The sequence below is a fragment of the Canis aureus genome, chromosome 16 (genome assembly GCF_053574225.1).
Source record: "Canis aureus isolate CA01 chromosome 16, VMU_Caureus_v.1.0, whole genome shotgun sequence".
Taxonomy (NCBI): Eukaryota; Metazoa; Chordata; class Mammalia; order Carnivora; family Canidae; genus Canis; species Canis aureus.
In genome coordinates this window covers 45556213-45579903 of record NC_135626.1, presented here as the reverse complement: position 1 = coordinate 45579903, position 23691 = coordinate 45556213, and the positions used below count along the sequence as shown (strand labels likewise).

The 23691-nt window shown below is 49.5% G+C and overlaps 2 long non-coding RNA genes across 3 annotated transcripts; one reads left to right on the top strand and one right to left on the bottom strand.

Annotated features, from left to right (window-relative positions):
- Positions 1–4908: 4908 nt before the first annotated feature.
- On the bottom strand, positions 4909–8363 carry LOC144286782 (uncharacterized). The gene is made up of 2 exons (XR_013354737.1): positions 8173–8363; positions 4909–7995 (listed from the first exon to the last, which is right to left on the bottom strand). It is a non-coding gene; the product is annotated as an uncharacterized LOC144286782 (long non-coding RNA).
- Positions 8364–8543: 180 nt separating this feature from the next.
- Positions 8544–20841, top strand: LOC144286779 (uncharacterized). Of its 2 annotated transcripts, XR_013354733.1 has the most exons (5): positions 8544–8996; positions 13403–13597; positions 14194–14562; positions 20291–20447; positions 20672–20841. It is a non-coding gene; the product is annotated as an uncharacterized LOC144286779 (long non-coding RNA). The 2 variants fall into 2 exon arrangements; XR_013354732.1 differs by lacking the exon at positions 14194–14562.
- Positions 20842–23691: the final 2850 nt, after the last annotated feature.

Sequence of the window (23691 nt, the reverse complement as noted above, 5' to 3'; positions counted from 1 at the left end):
CTTTGTGTCATTCTGTAATTCTTACAATATGTCACACCTTTTCTTTTTTAAAAGATTTTATTTATTTGTTTATTTATTTGAGAGAGAACGCAAAAGAAGAAGAAGCAGACTCCCCACTGAGCATGGAACCTGATACAGGACTCAATCCCAGGACCCTGGGATCATGACCCAAATAAAAGGCAGACATTGAACCAACTGAGTTACCCAGTGCCCCTTGAAAGAGGTAACAGGGCACCTGGGTGGCTCAGCCGGTTAAATATCTGCCTTCGACTCAGGTCATGATTCTGGGGTCCTGAGATGGAGCCCCAAGTGGGGATCCCAGCTTAGCTCAGGGAGGAGTCCGCTTCTCCCTCTTTCCCTCCCCCTACTTGTGGGGTTTCTCTCTCTCTCAAATAAATAAAATCTTAAAAAAAATAAAAATAAAAATAAAAACATTTAAACAGGAACTTAAAAGATAAAGATTTGGGTAGATAATGAGGCTGTATTAGGACAGGCTGGACTATGCTCTGGAATCCAAAGTTTAACACAACAAAGAACTCTCTCGTATGCAAATGTGAATTCAAGTGGGCCAACGTCCTACTACTAGGGAGAGCATGTTGCCTCACCACAGAGAAAAAGGGCATTCCAGACCGAGGAGCAAACGTGTGCAAAGGCACGAGAGCATAGAAGTACACTGTGCATGGGGAAGAGCAGATGGATCCAGGACGCAAGACCGTGAATGTCCTTTCCTAAGTGTATCGGCTTGCTCCCGCTGCTGTAACAAAATACCGCGGACAGGGTGGCTCAAACACCAGACCTTTATTTCCTCATGGTTCTGGAGGCTGGGAAGTCTGAGATGGCGCCGGCAGGGTGGGTGTCTTCCTGGCCTCTCTCCTTGGCTTGCAGGGGGTCGTCCCTGTGCCTGGTGTCCCTGGTGTCTCTCTATGTGTCTTCATGCCCTCTTCTTACAGGAACACCAGTCAAATTGGATTCGGTCGCACCCTAAAGGCCTCATGCTAACTTAATCTCCTCTTTGAAGGTTTTGTCTCTGTTATGAACTCGTATTTATGACACACACCCCCATTCATATGTGGAAGCTCTAATCCCCAGTATGACTGTATTTAGAGATGAGGGCCTTTCAAGAAGAAATTAAAGTTAAAGGAGATCAGAAGGATAGGGCCTGGCTCAGATAGGATTAGTGCTTGTAAGAGACCTGAGAGCCCACTGCCCCCGCCCCCTCTCTGGGCATGCAGAGAGGGGTCTCATGAGGACACAGCCAGGTGGCAGCTGCCTCCAAGCCAAGGAGAGAGGTGTTAAAATAAAATCTACTTGCTAGGACCTTGATCTCCAGCCTCCAAGACATTTCTGCTGTTGAAGCCCCGCCACCCCACCCCATCTGTGGGATGTTATTTTGGCAGCCCAAGCAGACTAAGATAACATCCGAATAGAATCACATTCTGAGGTCCTTCAACACAGGACTCTGGAGGACCCTGCAACAACAAGCAACTGGAAGTTCAGAGAGGAGCATCATAGTTTGCTTTGTTTTATAGACGGTAACAAAAAGAGGGTGCATGCAGAGGTGGGGGCCCTGTGAGCAGCGGTCCTGGCAGAAGCAGTGAGGACAAGACAGAGTGGAGGCTGGCAGCCCTGAAGGTGTAGACGGACCTTTGTCCTTGATCACTGGGTAGGACTTGGTGGGTGAGGGAAAGAGAACAGGTTTCCCAGGTTTCCAGCCTCCCTGCCAAGCAAATGGTGGCATCCACCTGTGTCCAGAATGGGAAACCCAAAAGCAGCAGCCTGTTTGGGAAGTGAAAGACTTCACTTTGTGCCATGCTGCTGGAACATACACGCGGAAGTGTCCAAGAGACACTTCCCAGGGAGCCCCAGGGAGAGAGGAGGGGTAGGGTGTCCCAGGAGGTGGGTGCAGCAAAAGCAGAGCGACAGAGGCAAGACATATCAGGGGTGGTGCAGTAACTACAATAAGACCCAAGGCCCTTCTGGCCCATCAGCACAGTCTTCCTTGTCCTCCCAAAGCCATTCAGCCTGGCCTGCCACACCTCCACCTGCAGGACTCCTGGGCTCCCTCCAGATTTCACTGTTTCAATCCCGCAGTGGCTATTTTCCTGCAAATTCATCCTAACTCTATGCAACAGTGTATGAGCCCTGAGTTCACAGAGCCCTACCTGTGCGTGAACCTACCTGTGGTTCCAGTGGGCCCCCTGGTCTTCCCTGCATCGGAGAAGCTTCCGCTGTCAGCAGTGTGACCCAGGACCCATCATTTAACCCCTCTGCATCTCTGTGTTTTCATCCACTGAGGGAAAAAAAATGTAGAATTCTGGTCCCCTCTCTTTAAAAGGGGTAGTCATGAAGACCAAATGAAAATATTGAACATGAAACAGATACTCTCTAAGGCAATACAGAAGTGGTGACAGCTGGGCCAGGGGTGGTGGTGATAGAAGTTATTGCCACAATGTGCCCTTCAGGGACCAGGCAGTAGAGCTCCATAAGAAAAAACAAAACAAAACACTTAACTAGCCAACTAATCCAGAGAGAGAAATTTAATTGAATCCTTCTTACAGAATCAGTTCTATGATTGCTAAAAAGAAAGAACATAATCTTTGTCCTCTGGGAGCTGGGGTAGCAGTACTCAAGACAGAGATCAACACAAAACACAGGATAAAATGTGTCCCGCGTGGGCCTTACAGATCCAAGCCGCACAGGACCTCAGGGGGAGCAGAGATTATCAGGATGGTCAGGGAGTGCTTCCTGGGGGAAGGGGACTTTGAAGGGAGCCCTCCACGTGGCCAGGTAGAGAGGAAGGTATACGTTGACCTGGCTGCGCTGGAGGAAAAGAATCGGGCAGGGGAGCCCAGAATTGGAAAAACTCGACCTGCCCCCCACCACCATCACCCAGCCCACCTGCTCCTGAGGCTGGAAGGCAGGGTGTGGGACAAGGTCCTAAGTCAATGTGGGGAGTGGGGGCTGGGATTCCTATTTCATCATGTCGCTAAGCCAGTATTTGCAGCTGAACCACCATCCTGAGAAACGGGCTAGAATCAGGTGCAGAGCTGGAATCAAGTGCACTGTCAGTTGAAACCAGTCCAGACACAGTGGCAGCCACTCAGCCAGCCTGTGAGAAGGGCTGGGGCCCAGGTGGCACCCAGGTGGCACCTAGGGCTCCTCGTGCAAAACCGGCTGCACGCTTCATCTGCACAGACACTTTCTTGGCTCACAGATTGCTCTGGATCGGTGGTAGCATATTGGCCACTGGGTCAGCCAGATGCCCACCGCAGCAAGGGAGCAAATGGGAGAGGGAGGCTGCTTCACCCAGACATGGGGGGCTGAGGAGCCATGGGCTGTGGGGGTCACTCCATGTGGAAGCAGCCAGAGATGCCTTCTTCCCCAACACACACGTACACGCACATCCTGTTAAGCCAGCATTAGTTTCTAATGACACGGCCAAATACTTCCTCCTTTCACTCATAACTTTTCAGGTTATAAATAACTTTTACAGAAAATACTATATTTTACTGGATGAAATGACCATCTTCTTACTAGAGAGTCTGGTTTGGTGGTTGCGTGTGTGGGGGTCCTAAGCAGCAGATGGAGGAGTTTTACCCACTTGGCCAATTAGAAATTTAAACTTCTTTGATAATATCAGCAGGTTGCTTTCTCTACCTTTGTGTTGAAAAAAATCAGTCTATGAAGAATTGGAATCTGACCTTCAAAGGGGATCAATAAGAACTATTTTTACATGGCCAAGGGAAAAGAGGCAGATTTCTTGCCAGCGGGGTCGGGGGGGGGGGGGCATCCCACTTTGTACAAAGGAAGGTTTTGCTGGGGAGAAGGGAGCGTGTGTGTGCCATGTAGATTTTTCAGGAGTTGCCATGGTCTGAATATTTGTGTCCTGCAACAGTCATAAGTGGAAATCGTTAAAACCAAAAACAAATGAAGTCCAGCCTCGAAAATTCCCTAAGCAGAAAAAGAAAAAAAGAAAAAAAAAAAAAACCAGTTTAGTCATACAGGCAAAGGTTGATGTAGCTTATTTTGCAAGGCTAACTTGACCCGGGTCATTTCTTGCTTATGCCTCTGGAAATTATCAGCAAAATGTGAACTGTTTCCCCAGGCTGACGTGAGGTAAGCGCTGCCGACTTCCTCATCATTTAAGAAAATTCTATTATAACCAATAACTGTAAAGAATAAACAGTCACTGCCTCCATGCTTTCTAAGCTGTTTTATTTTAAAGATTTTATTTATTCATGAGAGACACAGAGAGAGTCAGGGAGATAGGCTGAGGGAGAAGCAGGCTCCATGCAGGGAGCCCGATGTGGGACTCGGTCCCAGGACCCCAGGATCACAACCTGAGCCAAAGGCAGATGCTCAACCACTGAGCCACCAGGTGCCCCTCTAAGCTGTTTTATAACAGTATGTCCCTGAGCCTCATGCTCTGCTTTGGTTTGAGTGCTCCCAGTTTGCAAACTGTCTTTTTGGTGTGGGCACAATAAACTTTTACTAATTACCACTGCGGTGATTTGCTAGTTTTATTTCTGTCAAGTCTTTGGTCGATGAGATCAGTGCCCTCATAAAAGAGACCCCAGGGAGCTCCCTTGACCCTTCCCCCATGTGAGGACATGGCACAAAGTCTACGACAGGGAAGAGGGCTCTTACCATACCCGACCATGCTGGCACCCGGATCTCAGACTTCCAGCCTCCAGAACTTCGAGAAATACATTTATATTGTTTATAAGCTACCCAGGCTGTGGTATTTTGTTCCAGCGGCCTGAACAGACTAAGACAAAAGTCTTCCCACTAGGGCACAGAATAATTTTCCTCTGACCTTTTCTAATGTAAATTCATTTAAGTGGTTCCCTAAAAGAGAATTATAATGAATCTCACATGCAGAACATATGCCTGACTCCTAAAGTCTCAGAGAGGTGATCTTGGCCATCTCCTTGTCTTTTTTTTTTTTTTTCCCATCTCCTTGTCTTAAATGAGTACTGCCCACCAACAAGAGAAAAGTCCACCTCGATTTTCAAGCTCTCCTCCAGAAAGGGTGTTGCTGGGGCATTTCTCTGGGCTCCCCACAACATGGTGTTCTGTGTGCATCCCTCCTGAGGTATCTTCTCTTATTAGACACAGTGAAGACCACCTCCTGGCCCTTCCCCACACTATTACCCCCATCATACACACACACACACACACACACACACACACACACACACACACTCACACACGGCATTGTCCAGACCACAGCTTCCTGGCTTTCTAGAATCCTGACTTCTCCACAACTAATTCCTGAGTCCGCAAACAAATGCTGCAAGAAAGAGGTCATCCTTAGCCTATCTGACCCCACAACCAGCCTAGCATTTCCCTTTTCAGATTCCAGCTGACTGAGGTATGACATCAAGCATTTCAAAGAATCCAGACCATCACTACAAGCATTTCAAAAGCAAAAGCATCAATATCCTGTCCACCCACACTCATGGTTTCTCCTCATATTAAGTGGCTGTCACTCTCTGTAAGATGACAAGGAGCAGAGTGTTCCCATAAACCAGAGAGGGCTTCCTGGAGACCATACTAATCATGGCCTTTGTTGTGCAAAGATGTAATAGGATCCCAAACCACTGCACTCCCTTCCCCGCTAGGGACTCACATCCTAACTCCACTGCTGCCAGACACAGTCTAAATGCCCAAGTCCCATAAGCCTGGCTATCTGTGTCCAGCCTCAAAAAGTCCTCATTTTTGTTATATCCTCACTAACCACTGAGAACCTTTCTCAAGTATTCAACCTCCCTCTAGAAACAGAACCGCCTGTTGGCCATCACCATCCGACTGTGATCAACAACTGACACACAAGAGATCCACAGCTAAGTGTATGTCCTCCTGCTCCTGTGTCCTGCCCTCCTCCGACACCCTGTCTGCCTCCAGAACACCCTTGCATTCTTCAAGACCCAGCCAAACCACCACAGAATCTTCCAGAATCCTTTCATGATATTCCACCCAGAATAAAGTGAAGATCACACTTAGGCACCTCCTCTATCCTCCAGGTGTCTGTCATGTGATGAGCGGTGATAAGCCACTGGACTGGCGTATGTGGCTGTCTCCCACTACTAGACTAGAAGCCACTCGCAGACAGGGACCGTGTCTTGAATGTCTTTGCTATCCCAGCACCTAACAATGTCCAAAACACTGAAGATGCCCCATAAGTGTTTAATACATGGAGGAATGTATAGATGACACAAGCAATTCTATAATCCATCCAAGCCTCCTTATGATCGCTACTGCTGGGCACCTGGGTGGCTCGGGTTGAGTGTCTGCCTTTGGCTCAGGGCGAGATCTTGGGGTCCTGGAATCGAATCCCACATCGGGCTCCCTGCTTCTCCCTCTGCCTGTGTCTCTGCCTCTCTCTGTATGTCTCCCAGGAATAAATAAAATCTTAAAAAAAAAAATCCCTGCTTCTTGTAGTCCTTGCCCAAGTGTCTCCCTACGTTGAAGAGAAAAACATTTTAGAGGCCTGGAGGAATGTTTTGTCCAGCTCACCTCTAGCTGGTCAGAGCAGCCGGGACAGGAGATAGGCTGGAACAGGAGCAGAGCCCTGTGGGTGCCGGTGGCCACACGAGGCTGCCTCATCACGCTATTCTGACTACTGTGTGTCATCAGCTCACTCTCTTAGGCAAAGCTCCTGGATTGCAGACTCTCCACCTCTTTCTGCCACTCTTTTTTTTTTTTTTTTTTTTTGAGAGAGAGAGATGGAGAGGAGCAGAGGGAAAGGAAGAGAATCTTCCACACCCAGCATGGAGCCTGATGTGGGGCTTGATCTCATGACCCTGACATCATGACCTGAACTGAAATCAAGAGTCAGTTGCTTAACCGAGTGAGCCACCCAGATGCCCCTCTTTTCTGTCATATCTTAAGTAAGACCAGGAGCCCTCTCTGGTGGGGTGCCAGAGATCAGAGCAGGGGGCTGGTGGGCCTGTCTACCCAAGAGTTGCCTTGCGCCCAAGTTGGGGACATGGCAGCCAGAGGAGAAAGAAGCGACCTCCTCGCCAGTTACCTTTCTCCCAGTCCTTGACGACCCTGTCACTTCCTAGGCAGCCAGAGTTGCAGTGCACACAGGAGGACTTGAATGAACTCTCTCAGCTCAGGGAAAAGAAGACAACCCATGCTTGCAACCAAGTGCATGCTTCCTGTGGCTCACATCAGACTGGGCTTTTGCACTTGGTTTTGTTTTTAATATTTTATTATTTATTCATGAGAGGCACAGAGAGAGAGAGAGGCAGAGACACAGGCAGAGGGAGAAGCAGGCTCCACGCAGGGAGCCTGATGTGGGACTCGATCCTGGGTCTCCAGGATCATGCCCCGGGCTGAAGGCGGCGCTAAACCGCTGAGCCACCCGGGCTGCCCTGCACTTGGTTTTGAACTTGAATCTGACCACATCACTCACCTGCTCCAAATCCCTCCTTGGCTTCTTCTGGGGGAAATGGGACCACCTTTGGAAGGCCCAGGAGCTGTACGATCTGGCCTGGCCTGCCTCTCCAGCTTCACACCCACCCCCCTCGCCCCCATATGCTAAGCTCAGCAATAGCACGACCTGCCTCCAGACTCAGACACGCCGCCGCCCCACCTGGGTCTTCCCTCCGCCCTCTGTCCCGCAGAGGTCCTCGCCTCGGGGCGCCTTCCCCTACTCCCCACACACAACTGGAAACTCCTACGCGCTGCGGGCTGCACACTTTGTGTTTTTACTGTTGTAGCGAGACCAGCTTCACTGTATCGCACCAGGTCTTCCAGCCTTGGTCCTTAACCATGGGGCCAGAACGGACCTATCTCGCGGTGTGGGTGCGAGGGCCGATCCCGGGGAGCGGCGGTAGGTAGCCGGGGGAGCGAGCCAGGGGAGGGCAGGGCAGGTTACCCCGCGGATCACCGGAGTTGGTGTAGGGCCCCTCCGACAGGCTCTTCGCCCTCCAACATCCGCCCAAGCCCTGCTGGTTCTGGAGGCCCAGGGGGCGGCTTGGAACCCTGGAGAGAGAACGTTGTTATGACAACACACGCGAGGCGCGGAAGCCCCAGGGGTGCCCTCCACTCCCGGCCCCGCGCCCCGCGCCTCCCCAGCATCTCCGCGCACACTTCCCGGAGTTGGGGCCCCGCGCACCGCGCACCGCGCACCCCGGGCCCAGGCCCCCCGACCGCGCTCACCTTCTGCAGAAATGCCATCCTCGGCCTGTACTGCTGGCCTTGGTGTCGGATCGTCATCCTGGACCCCGCGCCCAGTCGGAGCCAGGACGCCCGCGGCCGGCAGCAGGGGAAGCCCCCGGCGAAGGCGGCCGCCAGCCCCGCACGCGCCGCGGCGTCCCCGGGGGAGGAGGGCGGCCCGGAGCGCGGGGCGGGGGCGGCGGCGGGAGGCGGGAAGCGGGAGGCGGGAGGCGGGAGGCGCCCCTCCAGCCGGCCTCGGCCCCCGCCCCGCCCCGCCCCGGGAAAGCCGCGGGGCCCCGCCAGCCAATCAGCGCGCCGCGCCGCGGGCTCATTAGCATGCGCCGCGCTGCGCCGCGCCCACCTGCCGCCAGGGGGCGGGGTCCGACGCCCGGGGGCCCCAGCGGAGCCGCAGGTGAGCCCCGCGGTCCCGGGCGCCGCCGGGGAGGCTGGGTCGCAGACAGCCGGCTTCGGACCGCATCCCTAAACCTGGGGGAAGTGAAGACCTTACACCGTGGGGTCCGGATCCCGGGCTGGCCTGCCGCCCGGTCACTACCGTGTGGCCCTCAGCAGGTTGCTTCAACTTTCTGAGCATCGGTTCCTCATCTAACCGGAGGCGAGCGGCTGAGTGGTGAGAAAGGACACCTGTCTGTTCAGGTGCTTTGAGGTCAGAAAGAAGGGCGGAGGTAACCGGCAGTGGAGTGTGGTGGCCGGTGAGGTGTGATGCTCACCTGCCAGGTGGGCTGGCTGCGCACCCTGGACTTCCCCAGCTTTAGCATCTCAAGCAAGTTATGGAAACTCTTCTGGGCTTCGTTTTCTCCATCTGATCGGTGAGGCTAGTGCATCCTCGTTATCTGTTTTTTGGAGGAGTGGGCGGGCAGGGGCGGTTTGGTTTTAAGATTACTGAGCTAATGCACGTAAAAGCGCTCAGCATAGGGACTGACATGTGGTGAGTAGCAGGTAAACCATAGTTTCTCTCATGTCTCTTGGGACGCTTTCTTAAAAATCACCATGCCTAGTGGCTCCCTTGTATGCATAGTCAGAGAGGTGTCATCTCAGAATAATATGAGAACTCTAGTAGTAGTAGTAAATGGAGGTAAGGGTGTATATGTATATAGACTCTGGAATCGGGTCATTTGGGGTCAAGTCTCAACTCTGGTACTTACTAACTAGCTGTGTGTCTTTGGGCAAGTTACTTAACCCTTCTGTTCTTCGGTTTCTGTAAAACGAAGATGGTGCAATGACTGCCTGCTTCAGACAGTTATTAAGGGGACACGAAGGAGCAAACAAATGAGTATCAGTTGTTACTATTATTAAAATTTGTATCATTAGAGACACCTGGGTGGCTCAGTGGTTGAGCCTCGGCCCTCAGCTCAGGGTGTGATAGTGGGGGTCCTGGGATGGAGTCCCGCATCAGGCTCCCCTCAGGGAGCCTGCTTCTTCCTCTGCCTACATCTCTGTGTCATTCATGAATCAATAAATAAAATATTTTAAAAATATATCTGTATCATAAAGAGTGTGTAATAGTAAACACAAAACTTGAAATGAAATTAAGCTCAACTTGACAGTTACTTCCTTCCCCTTGTTCTCAATTTCCTCATCTATAAAGGGAGGGGTAGGACTAACCAATCCCTGGCAGGGCGAGACCTCCCAGGTCAGAGACACAGGATTCTCAGGATCCAGGACGTGCCTGAGTTTCATTTCCAGAGCCGGGCAGCTGGAGCACGACACATGGAAGCCACTGTCAGAAGCGGGCAGGTGGGTAACTGCCATAAGCGGTGCCCTCAGAGATCAACTCTTCAGATAATCTGGTTCCCATTCTGGAGGAAGAACCAAGTTCCTCCCAAGCCACCAAGACATCTTAGCTCTGACTTTAAGTGCTGGAAAACGGTTCCAGAAACCAAATTCCGAAGTCTGGTTGACTCATAGGGAAATGACTTGACAAAAAAAAGCCAAGTGCTATGGCTCCCAGTCCTAGCAAGGCCACTGCATTGGTGTATGACAGCAGAGAAAGCGCTCATTTCACCCCGATTTTCAAATTTATTGGAATGGGTTGTGCAAAGTAATTACAGAGTCTATTTAAATGTGTGGGTACCTGTGGTTATTTCTTCACTATCCTCTTTTGTTGCTTTCGGCTCCCTTTTTTCTTGATTAGATTGGATCATGGATTACCTATTATTGTGAGACTGTGTGTGTGTGTGTGTGTGTTTACTTGAGAACCAGGTTTTTCTTTCTTTTTTAAGATTTTATTTATTTATTCATGAGAGACACACAGAGAGAGGCAGAGACACAGGCAGAGGGATAAGCAGGCTCCATGCAGGGAGTCCGACGTGGGACTCGATCCCAGGTCTCCAAGATCACACCCTGGGCTGAAGGCAACGTTAAACTGCTGAGCCCCCCGGACTTCCCGAGAACCAGGTTTTTTTTTGTAAAAGTTAGGACTTTAAGACCATCTAGTTTATGGATATTTATGTTGTTTATGTGAGTTAACAGATATGAGAGGGCTCCGTAAACTAGAACAAACTTTAGGTATGTAGAATGACCACCTGCGTCACTTGACACCTCTTCTCCTGACCACTTTGTGGTCCCAAAGTGACCATATTTGGGTGGTAAATTACACACTCACCCTAATCACATGTTACTTTACACTCTAACAATAGCCTAATTGAGCCACCACCTGATTTCCTCTCTGTGGGAGACATCATGGGGCATCAGAGAGAGAATATGACCAGGACTCGGGACATGGATTCTGATCACAAATCTATTCCTGACCCATTGTGGGACTTCAAGCAAGACACATCAGCTCTCAAAGCCTCAATTCCTGGTCAGAGTCTCCAGTGCTTCCCAAAGCTTGCTCTACCAAGATGCTTCTCAGACATTAATGCACACACTAGTCTTCTGGGGATCTTGTTTAAGCGCAGATTCTTATTCAGCAGGTCACTATGAGGCTGAGATTCTGCATTCCTAACAGGCTACCCGTTGATGCCCTCCATCCGAGTAGCAGGGGTCTAAAAAAGACTTGGTCCACAGACTATAAATCAATATGACATTTAAAAAAATACAAGGAAGGGATTATAGCAAAACACATTCAGAAAATCTTATGCCTACTATACTTTAAAGGGATTGGGTTGCCTGGGTGACAGAGTCGGCTGGGCATCGGACTCTTGGTTTCAGCTTGAGTGGTGATCTCAGGGTCTTGAGATCAAGCCCCACGTCAGGCTCCATGCTTGCCGACCCACCCCCAAAATAAATAAATAAATCTTTTTTTAAAATTTTAGAAAATAAAGGGATTGTTCACTGCAGGGCCTTTAACATACTTCCAAAGAGAATGACTTTAGCAACTCGGAATAAAAGATTTTTCATAAAGACAAAAGTGTCTATTTTATAAACGGATGTAACAGAGCCAAGAGGGCAACCAGTGTTCCCAGGCTCATGCTCAATTCCTCTCCCACATGAATAGATGAAGTCTTTGATTGCTTGCCATATTTAAACCTCATTGCAGGGAAAATGTTTCACCTGCAGCTCCCTCCGCATCCCCACCCCCCGACCCTGGCTGGTATTTTGGATTATGTTGCTCCATCCATGGTTAACTGATCAGAGACACTGGAGTAGCTGACCCAGACCATCACCAGTCCATAGACTGGCCAACAACCAGTAACCTGGCCAGATGTAAAATGATGACCTAGGAAACCAGATTATCACTCTTGGAAATGGCCACTTGAGCCAGTTAGTAGGCATGGCCAAGCCTGAAAAGAAGCCCCAAGCTGGAATCAGGCCCAAGAAGAGGTAAAGCTATAGGTGAGCTGAAGTAATGAAGGAGAAAAACTGGGGAGCCTGGGGTAGATATGAGAACAGAAAAGCAGACCAGAGCAATGTGAGGGAACCCCAAGAGCTCTTAGAACCGGAAGTATAGGCCACAGGTGGCTATTGTTGGGTCACAAAGAGAAAATCATATCATCCTTAGTTTTTGGTGGAGGTGGTGGCTCCACCATAGGAGAATGATGGAAACATGGTATGGTTGTGCTTCAGCCAGATGTTTGTGGACCAGAGGGGAAAAACATGAACTTTGCTTCCTCTCCTCCAGGAAGCCCTCAGCAAATTCGCATCCAATTTGTAGCAATAGAAAGACTTTATTGCAATCATATCTTCTCTCTGGCCAACCTCACCCTGTACCTACCCTGGTCTTGACTCCATATTTCATTTGTTTTCCTTGCCTTAATTTATAATAATTTATAATTTACCATTGTGTATTATGCATCTTCTGTATGCTGCACTGACTTAATTGTGAAAGGAGATGTGGTAAAAATAAATAAATAGATCAAATGAGAGCTAACTTAAGTGGATTCATGTCTGAATGATTGTGTCCCTGATTCCCCCTTAAATGTTGGTGTAGGCATAGATTTCATCCTACTAAAAATCAGAATGATTGGATGATAACATTGAGGACACGGTTTTCAAAGATGCAAAAGAATGGCTAATACATTAGAAAATCCCATTTGCATCCCAAAGTTCTCACCAGTCTGAGCTTAATCCTGGGCGCCTTTGAGAGTTGATCAAATGCCCACACTGAATCAGCATCTCTGGGCAAAACTCCAGTGTCAGGATTTCTAACTCCTTACAAAAGACCTCATAAGGACTAGCCACGTGAACATCTTTTTGAAAAAAAAAAAATCATTAGTTGATCCAAAAACTGTTGCCAAGGTATTGTCCATGCTCTTCCCCTGCTATGTATCATAGGAGAAATTTCTTTCAAAGTGTAGTACCAACAAAAATTTAGTCTCCCCCTCTACCCTGCAAAAAAAAAAAAAAAAAAAAAAAAAAATTAAAACCCCAAAAACAAAAAATCCCACAATGTTTCCTTTTCCCTGATCAAGAGATATGTGTATCATGTTTCTTTTTACATCCTGATCAGCAGAACACTCCCAATCAGACATTACCCTACTCGGAGCAACGGGAATTGACATTTAATTTTTAATTTTTAATTTTTTCTCCACTCTGTTTTCCTATTTGAGTTCATATACTATTGGTTTTATTGGCTGGGGTTTTTTTTCTTTTGGTAAGCCACAACAACGTCTCTGAAGTGACTTGGGATATAAATAATTTATATATGAAATGATGAGTGGGAGGTAGCTTGATGAACTGCACAAGATGGGGGAGAAAGGAAAAAATGAGCAATCTGAACACTCTTCAAGATTCATAACTTTATTGAAATTGAACCCACATTGTTTTATTTTAGTCCACGATACCTGCTAAAGGGAGAACAGTGTATTGAAAGGTATTTGACTTTGATAAACATCTTGCTCTCCTTACAAAACGATTGATCAGAGTACATCTGTCCATCTGAATTGATTGGCTTAGCTTGAAATAGAAGGATGTCTCATTCTGCAAGCCTGGATCTCCTCTCTCCTCCCTGCTCTTCCATCATTTCCAGGTGAGATGGGTGAGGAAGGGAGGCAGGAAGGGGGGAAGGGAGGTAGGGAGGCTGCCAGGACTTCAGGGATTTCAGAATAACCTGACCTAAGTAAGACCTCCTAGTCATCCCCAGTATGCCATGCTATAATTAGGAAAGTTTCGCTCCATCCTTTCCATCTTAAGGAGTAGAGTTCCTGCGATGGGTCCAGAGGGGAAATATCCCAGAAATACTTGTTAGAAATCGTCAAAGGGAAATATGACAATACTGTCCCATCTTCTGAACCCTCTCCCCATAAAACACCATGATCTGCCTCCCTTAAACCACAGCCAGGTTTAGCAGGGTTCTGCTAAATAATATCAATGTCCTTGCTGTTACAAGTCTCTTTTTTCCCCTGTCAATAGACATGCTCACTACCAAAAGTTTAGAAATAGAGAAGAGCAAATTTTAAAAAATGTAATAGTATGTAATCTGGGAAAAGATATTTGAATGTCCTGAAATGAAAAAGGACGTACGGGGAGGCAGGAGACACATATTTGGGTCCCAAGGCTGCTACAGCTAGCTAGAGTTGCCTGGGGCAAGTGATTTATTCTTGATTTTTTTTCCCCTTATAAAAGGAAAAGTTTGGGCCAGACACACCCACTGTTCTAACACCCAGGATCACAGAACAAACAGGAAGATCCTATATCATGACTGCCTGGGTTTACACTCCCAGTGTTATTATATATGAGTTGTTTGAGCCGAGGTAAATTTCCTGGGCTATCCGTCTTTTGTTGTCACCAACTATAAATGAAGATCTTACATATTGATGGTGTGGTGAACTTTGGCTACTATTATTATCTTCAACATGGGCCAGTTGGCCTGTCCAGCCATATCTAATGTCACACAAGACCTCTTTTCTGAGAACCATATGCCCTGTGTTGTCTACACGGTTTCACCTTGAATCCCCGTGTCACTCGGGAATCTCAACTTTGTGATGTCCAAAAGTAAGTGAATAATACCCATGCATTTCAAACCTATGCCTCCTTCACTGTTCCCTATCTCAGCAAATCAGACCCATACCCACCCACTTGCTCATCCCACAAGCCTAGGAGTCGACCAGAGACCTCTTTGCCCCTTTGCCCCTTCCTTCTGAGATCTGATCAATCAAGTTATATTGACTGTCTCTTTAGTGTTTCTTTTAAAATCTACTTCTGGGATCCCTGGGTGGTGCAGCGGTTTGGCGCCTGCCTTTGGCCCAGGGCACGATCCTGGAGACCCAGGATCGAATCCCACATCAGGCTCCCGGTGCATGGAGCCTGCTTCTCCCTCTGCCTGTGTCTCTGCCTCTCTCTCTCTCTCTGTGACTATCATAAATAAAAAATAAATAAATAAATAAAAAATAAAATAAAATCTACTTCTATCATCTCCCCTGCCACCAGCTCAATCCAAATTATCAGCCTCTCTTGCTTGGGCAACTACAATGATGCCTAATCAGATCACATTCATTCCTGGCCCCACACCTACTTCTAGCTTCCAATTCTTTCCTCTCATGGTGACCAGAGCAATTATTTTTAAACTCTGTATTTGGACATTTCACCCTTTTGCTTTGAGGGCCTCGATTATCCACTGTAGCTCTTAGAAAGAAGCCTATTTGTAGTGAGTGCTGCATGACCCCAAAACCCATCCCATGTCCCTCTCTCCTCATCTTTATGCCTCTGCCACAATGGCCCCCTTCCCATTTCTGGAAAATCCAAGCCTCATTCTGCCGCAGGCTGTCACGTATGGCCAAAATTCTTCTTCCCTTACCTTTTACCTGGCTAGCTTCTCATCCTTTGGGTTCTTGCCAACATGTGACTTCCTCTGGCAAAAATCTTCCGTGACTCCTCCTCCCGACTGGTCTAGGTCCTTCCATTATGCCTTTTCTGGGCCCACTTTTTTTTTTTTTTAACTTGGTAAAGGAAAAGGTTGGATTTGCACACCCACGTTCATGGCAGCTTTGATCACAATAGTCCGGAGATGGAAGCAACCCAAGTGCCCCCTCCCTCTCATTTCTCTCCATCGATGAATAGATAAGTAAAATGTGGTCTACACATACAACAGAATATTTTTCAGCCTTTAAAGGGAAGAAAATTCTGAAACCTGCCACAGCATGGTTGACAATAACATGATTCTCTCCGTGTTGCTGGAATGTCAGTCCCAGGAGGGCAGGGGCTTGCTTCTTTTATCCGAGTACTATAGCCAGCCAGTGCTTGGCGCCATGCCTGGCTTAGAGCAGGCTTTCAATCAACACATGAGAGAAGACGGAGATTCAGAAAGACACGCAGAGAACAGACATGAGGGAACCGTGTGGCCCAAGGAGTCACAATTTCTGTCTGTTGAGCTCCAGCCCGTGAGAGGCCCAGCTGTCCCTTTGACTTTGCCACCTGCCCCTTGGATGCACGGACTTGTCACTGCAATCCCTTTACCTAGGGTGCCATGAGGGTCTTTCTGTTCCCCTGGAACGGTGCTGGAGGCATCACTTCTCCTTCAAAACCCTTCAAGGCCTTTCAGGTACTGATGACCGCAATCACAAATGCCTGTGACATCAGCCGGTTATGAGCCAGGCACTATTTTAAGTGTTTTATTATTTATTTATTTTTTAAAAAGATTTTATTTATTTATTCATTAGAGAGAAAGAGAGGCAAAGACACAGGCAGGGGGAGAAGCAGGCTCCATGCAGGGAGCCTAGTGTGAGACTCGATCCTGGGACTTCAGTATCACAGCACCTATTTTAAGTGTTTTAAAGACCGCTCACTTCATTTTCCTGACAACCCCCAGAGGGAGGTACTGTGACACAGTCCCCATTGTTCAGGCAAGAACCTGATGGGACAGACACAGAACTAGGAAGTCGCAGAGGTGAGGGATTCAAACCTGACAGTCCAGCCCCAAAGTACCAAAGTTAATACATAACTATTATACTGCGTTGCAACACCCCCCCCCGCCCCCCCCCCCCACACACACCCTGGTGAGTTCGGTATAAACGTCCTGTGAAGACACAAGACACACAGCATAGCTAAATTCAGGGAAAGTTGGTTCTCCCTGCTCGAAGTGTTCTTCCTCCACTGTGGCCCTACAAGAAAGCTACAATTATGATCCCCATCTTACAGTTGAGGAAACTGAGTCAAAGAGGCTTAGAGTCACCAGCTCAGGTCACGTAGCCTTGAACAGTAAGCAGCAGAGCTGAGACTCCCCTTCACCCCCACCCCAGGCAGGCTGGTTCTAGAGTGAAAACACTCTAAACTCTGCACTGGGCTGCTTTGGCCCAAGTGGACACCAGCTGATGACCCCAAAGGACACTGGCTACCAACAGGTCCCAGCCTCTGGGGTTTTGGGGTGCCCAGTGTTCCTGTGCCGGGCACAGACTCGGTCTTCCGGACCTTCAGCCCCTTCCTTCTGCGTCTAGCAGACAGCATCGTTCCTCAGGAACAGATGGGGGAGCCCGAGCCAGCGTCCATCCTACAGTGACTTTCCAAAGCGAGGGGCTTTCCAGGGTTCCGCCCAGCTGCCTTCGGCCCCTGCCTTTCCCAGGGAGGGCTCCTTCTGGAAGGGCACCGGAAGATGACTGATCTTGGATAAGCAAAGGAAATGAAAGCCCGAGCACCTGCGAGCATTTTGACATTTGTGGGTTTCCCTTTGTGTATTTCGACAGGCTGTGCCAGATCCCAGCCCCTCCTCCCATTTCTCTGCTCCCTCCGTCTCAACTCAGCTTCCCTGCCTCCCTCCCCTCCCCCCTTTCCTCCCTCCTTTCTGGCTTTCTCCTTCCCCAGCAACGCTAGCTGGCACCTTGGCCTTGGAAACAGTAGCTCTGCCCCTTTGCCTCCTCTGTCTCTCTTCGGTGGGCAGCCGGCCCTGCTAGGTTCAAAGCCAAGGCTGCTCTACAGACAACAAACTTGGTTTTTTTTTTTCCAATTTGAACCCTGAGAATTTATCTTCCTCAAGGATTGCTAGCCTCCCTTCCTCCCAAACCTTCTATGACTCCCAGTTGCCTCCCCAATAAGGACCGCACCCCTCCTCCTGACATTCCAAGGCTGGCCCACCCGCACCAACACTCCCCAAGACCCTGTTCTACTATGGTCAGTTCACGTGACTTGCTTCCTCCCCCCACTCCCTGCACATGTTTTGTTTTGTTTTTAAGATTTTATTTATTCATGAGAAAGAGAGAGAGAGAGAGAGAGAGGCAGAGACACAGGCAGAGGGAGAAGCAGGCTCCATGCAGGGACTCAATCCCGGGACTCCAGGATCAGGCTCCGGCTGAAGGTGGCGCTAAACCGCTGTGCCACCTGGGCTGCCCACCCCCACCCCCACCCCACCCCCGCACATGTTGAACCTGCTTTTGGCTCTGGCCTCTCCCTCTGCCTGAATCCCCTCCACCCCATCTTCTGCAGTTGCTGCAACCCCAAAGCCCTGCTTTGGGAAGGTCTCCCTGCACCCCCATCAGAGCCACGTTTCATTCTTCTTCTTTGGCCCTGGTGCCTGCCTGCTTGTGACACTGGCTGCACCCAGAGCGCCACATCCTCTCTGGACTGCAAGCGTCCCCAGGGGTATAGCCGGTGGCTCCAACCACTGCCTCACACCCCTCACCCTGCCCCTGCATTGCACACTTCTCCACGACCCACCTCTGCCCGGCTCTAGAAACCCCCTTCCTAAACCGACTCCCCTCTGTCCTCCCTCAATTCCTCTCCCTGCAGAACTCTAACTCCCAGGACACCACCTCTCTACTTTTCCCCTCCCCCCACCCCCTCGGCCCCTAGGCCACAGCACTGGTTCCCTGCTTCCTCGACACAGTTCCCTCTGCAGTTCTCCTACACATCAGCCCTGCTCTCTTCTCAGGCCTGACCAAACCTCCATCAGTCTCATTCTCCACAGGCCACATGGCATTAGTTTGGCTAAGCAGCTGGCAGCCTTGACCCCCTCCCCACCTCACCCCCTCCTCACACTCATCTCTGAGAGGGTAAGCTACGGTTCTCCTGCTTAAGGCCACCGTGTCCAGCTGTGTGTGCTCTTGGGTCTGCTTCTTACTCTCTCCTCTATGACCTTGCTCCATCCTGGTACTCTCTGCCTCTGTCTCTGTCTCTGTCTCTGTCTCTGTCTCCATCTCTTCCCTTGGCTACGGGCCTTGCCAAGAATGGTCTGGTAAGGCCGATGGTATGGATTGAATTGTGTCTCCCTTGCCCCAAAAGACATGTCCAAGTCCTGATACCCAGCAGTTCAAAATGTGACCTTATTTGGAAATGGGGACTCTCCAGAGGAAATTCAGTTAAAATGAGGTCAGGTGGGCCCTAACCCACTATGATTGGTGCCCTTATCAAAGGGGGAAGTTTGGACAGAGGGAAGTCAATGTGAAGACACACAGGGAGAAGAGGGCCAGGCGGGTGGAGTGATGCATCCACAAGCCAAGGGGTGCCAAGAAGTGCTGGCAAACACCAGAGGCCCAGCAAAGGGGGACTCTCCCCTGAAGTGTAGCCCTGTCCACACCTTGACTTAGAACTTGCAGCCTTCAGCACTGAGACAGTGCATTTCTGTTGCATCGAGTCACCCAGTTTTTGTACTTTGTTAGGGCAGCCCTGGGAAACTCTTGTAGGTGGGGGTGCTGACCCTAGGAAGGGCTTCAGCATCTCCTTGCCATGAGGCTAGGGGTCTGATAATACCAGCTGAATGTGGAGCCTCCCTAAGAGCCCGCTGGAATACTAAGTGCCTCCCTACTGAGTTAAAATTGTGCTCTTGGGACGCCTGGGTGGCTCAGTGGTTGAGCGTCTGCCTTTGATCCCGGGGTCCTGGGATTGAATCCTGCTTCGGGCTCCCCACAGGGAGCCTGCTTCTCCCTCTGTCTGTGTCTCTGCCTCTCTCTGTGTCTCTCATGAATGAATAAATACAAATCTTAAAAAAAAACAATTGTCCTCTCAACTGGCTCTAGTAACCCCAGAGTTCCGTACCATGTGGTAATTTATAAACCTGAGGTTCCCCCCAAGACATATCCTAAGTACACTCAAATCCCCAGCTCCAACCCCAGGACCTAATGCCAGCAGGCTCCCGGGGCTATGCACAGAGTCAGTCGATTCTGGCCAGCGAGGGTAGCAGGCAGCAGCAGCCCATGGAGAGTTTGGGGTTGTGAGGGGCATCCCCAAGCCTGGCATGGTTCTTCTGCACATCCATGCAGGCCGGCCCATGGCACACATTCAGTCTCATGCCCCGGTAAAGATAACCACGCAAAAGCGAGTGATGTGCCGGGGGGTTCTGCAGACCGTTTCCCAGGGGTGACTCATAGTTCTGCAGAGAGTTGCAGGCTGGAACAAGAGCCTGTGCTTTCTTTCCCTTCTTCTGTCTTTCCAGGAAAGACAGGAAGCCCTTGGAACAGGACGTAAAAGCAATTCTTTTTCATCTAGCCTGGCATCCTGCTTCCAGATGCAAGAGGCCAAGCAGGCCGCAGGGATGACATTCAAGTGACCATGACCACGATGTTCCTATTTGAAAACAGGAGCCCAGCAACCGTACTCCTCCTCCCCTGTCCAGGCCTTTAAAGTGGTCTGATAATACATTCTGATTTTATCCGTCTTCCTCACTAGATGTCAGCATCTCGGAAGCAGGGAACCTGTCCTATTAATCTTTAGGGGCTGAGATTCTGTTCCTAGCAGGACGTCAACAAATGTGTGGTAAAATGAAATTTTTAAAAATATTTATTTATTTATTTTAAAGGAGATGGAGGGTGAGAGGAAGAGAGAGAAGGAGAGAATTCCAAGCAGACTCCCCACGGGACGCAGAGGCAGATGGGGGCTCCATGTCACCACCCTGAGATCATGACCTGAGCCGAAATCAAGAGTCAGATGCTTAACGGAGTCACCCGGGGACCCTGGTAAATTTGTTTTATTTATTTTATTTATTTATTTATTTATATTTATTTATTTATTTATTTTTGGTAAATTTAATTTTTAAAAGTTATTGAGTTAGCAGGTCAATGGTGGAGCAAAGTGCCACAAAAGACCTACTCAGTGGAGGTTTGCCTGCCACCCATTCTATCAGGCTCCTTCTTGCACTCTGCATGGTGACCGTCTTTAAAAAAAAAAATTTTTTTTTTAGGACTCCTGGGTGGCTCAGCGGTTGAGCGCCTGCCTTCAGCTCAGGGTGTGATCCTGGAGACCCGGGATCGAGTCCCACGTCGTGCTCCCTGCATGGAGCCTGCTTCTCCCTCAGCCTGTGTCTCTGCCTCTCTCTCTCTCTGTCTCATGAATAAATAAATAAAATCTTAAAAAAAATTTTGCAGACAAGTTGTTGCCTTACTTCCAAGGTGGTCACTCCCATCCTGCCAAGTTGGTGCTGGCTCTTGGGTGGAGGCTTCGGTTCTTCTTTACATGGACCCCTGCATGGGCCCCTGCATGGGGCTGCCTGAGTGTCCTCACGGTATGGTGGCTGGCTTCTCCTCCAATGAGGGATCCAAGAGAGCAAGGCAGAGACACAGAGCATGGTATTATGAAACTTCATGCCACAAAAACCCATCAGTTACACAGGCTGGCCCTGTTCATTTGGGGAGGGGTTACCCAATGGTAGAGACTCACAGGGGGCCATCCTGGAGGCTGGCGACCACAAGTCCTCAATTGGGTAGCAAAGACATGATGAGTTCCATAGGAGTTCAGGTTAGAGGGAGAAAAATGAAATGCTCGAGAATGTTTGAATTTTTTTTTTTTTAAGCTAGATCTTGACCATTTCTTTTCTTCTCATATTCCTTACATCTGTTAGCACTTGGGAAGAGAGGATGGTATGACTTTTACAACCATAAGGGCGAGAGGGAGGCAGGAATTATGGAGAAAAGCTAAGAAGGGGTGAGCAGGACCTGTTTAGGGGATCGTAAGGGAGAGACTGACACTGGGGGGGGGGCGTGAAAAAAGTCTAGAAACAAAGAAGCAGCTGGCTTTGCTCAGAAGAACCCCAAAGCCAAGTAAATAGGCTGAAACTAGCTGCGGTAGGAAGTAAATGTTGAGGGCATCAGGCTTCGGCTAAGCACATTTTCAAAATGCCTGCAGGCTTGTTTGATGTGGGGGAGTTGAGGCTGGGTGACGGATTTTTGAAGGTGAAAAATACTCTCCTCTAAGGGACATTCACTTCAATGTGAGCACGCCCTGGTGAGGTCAAGGCAATACCAGGAAATGGACTTTAATAGCTTCCTTATATCAGGGTAGGAAGCTTCAAGCTGATAAGAACTGCGGAATCAAGTATCCCACTTGGAGGAGGAGCCTCCCCAAAGGAAGCGTTGGAGTGGGAGATAGTCTGTGTTTACACAGCACACCAGAGATGTCTGCAGTTTATACAAACTGTACATCCTCAGGCCTGCAGAAGATAGACCCGCCTCATCTAGAAAAACCCATGTCAGCTGCCCAGCCAGCACTGGGAGGAAGTGCCTGCCCAGACCCACCCTGCCAGGAGCCTCAGAGCTGCCTGGACACACCGGGGGCTGGATCTTTCTTGCACACTCTTGCCCCCATGCTGGACACTGCAGTGCTGGGTAGGACCATGATGGTCACTTACGTATCCCTTTCATGTCCTGAATGGACCTACCTGTTGAGCCCTTCCAGTTATTCCCATCAGCATTAGAGAGGCCCTCGTGACCACCCTAAGACATGACTTTGGTCCACATATCAAGACAATAATAAAATCTAATGTTTGTAGATCAGTGTCCTCAAGAGCTCTGAGGTTGAGGCTGAGGGATTTGCAGGCCCTGGAGCGGTCCGTGAGCTGAGAGAGGAGGCGTGGGCCATGCATTTCTGGATTTGAATCAGCACCAGTCCTTGAGCCTGACCTCGGCGAGTGCATTTTACCGCTCAGAGCTTCAGTTTCCCCTTCTGAGAAATGGGGAGAAGGCTAACAGATGAGGAGCTCTTGGACAGTGCCTAGCATCTGGCGAGAGTTGGTAGACGATGACCACCACTGTAATCTCATTTATTAGTCCATTATTCCTCCATGCCTCCTGGGCTTCATCTGGATGTTATAATCCAGCCCAGAAGGCCTTCCTTCCCAACCCCCTCTTCTTCTTTCAAAGCTGTGATTCCAGGGGCGCCTGGATGGCTCAGTCACTGAAGTGTCTGATTTTGGCTCAGGTCATGATCTCAGGGTCCTGGGATGGAGCCCTACTTTGGGCTCATGCTGAGTGGGGAATCTGCTTGTCCCTCCCCCTATGCCTCCCCCCCCCCCCATTTGTGCTCTCTCTCTCTTAAATAAATAATCTTAAAAACAAAAACAAAAACAAAAGCCCTGTGCTTCCAGAGAGGCCCCACACAGAGCTCCCTGGCTGGCTGAGATTCTCAAAGGTCTGGGCAGCTGTCCCTGCTGCCACCACTTAGCACAGTAATGGCTGGTTGACCAGTCGGCTGTGCCCACTGTAAGCTCCTCATAAACTCATTCTCCTCGTGTTCTCCCACATGTAGCACACATGCGCCTGGTCCAAGCAGGCACTCCCCACATGTCCAGACAATGCATTGTGGGGTGTGTTTCACAGTGCCAGGCCAGATCCAACTGTGTGCCAACAGCCCCAGGAGGCTTGCTTTTGACCTGGGCCATTGGCATGTGGAGACAGGAGATGACAGCAATTAGGGGGGCCCAAGGAGCAGCTTCCTTTCCAGCAGAGCCTTCCCCCTTCCATCTAACAAAACGTGAATTCACAGTAGAAGTAATGCTTTTCCCAGAGAATATGTCAGGGGTATGAAAAACTAGCCAGGGAATGGAAGGTTAGACCTTTCCTCTGGCTTGTAAAAAGTCCTTAACTCTGCTCCAGCCTAGACCCAGCACCCCAAAGGGTTCCCTAGAGCTAAGGAGTGTCTTCTACAATCTCAGAAACTCTGGGCAAAGTCCAGGGTCACCACGTGATTCAGAGGGTGGAGTGGGTGTTATAAATTCTACATTTGTATAAAAAAAAAACCATAAAAAACACAGTCTCCCAGGCCTGGATTCAGCCATTTGTCTTAGGGGAATGGCTTTCTGATAAGCACCAGCATCCTCCTGGTCTCTTAAGCCATCCCATGTCAACCAGGTCCCCCAAGCGTACAGCCCCCAAACCTCCCACCATCTAGCCCCTTTCCTTACCCTCACTCAGAAGAGCCTCATCACTT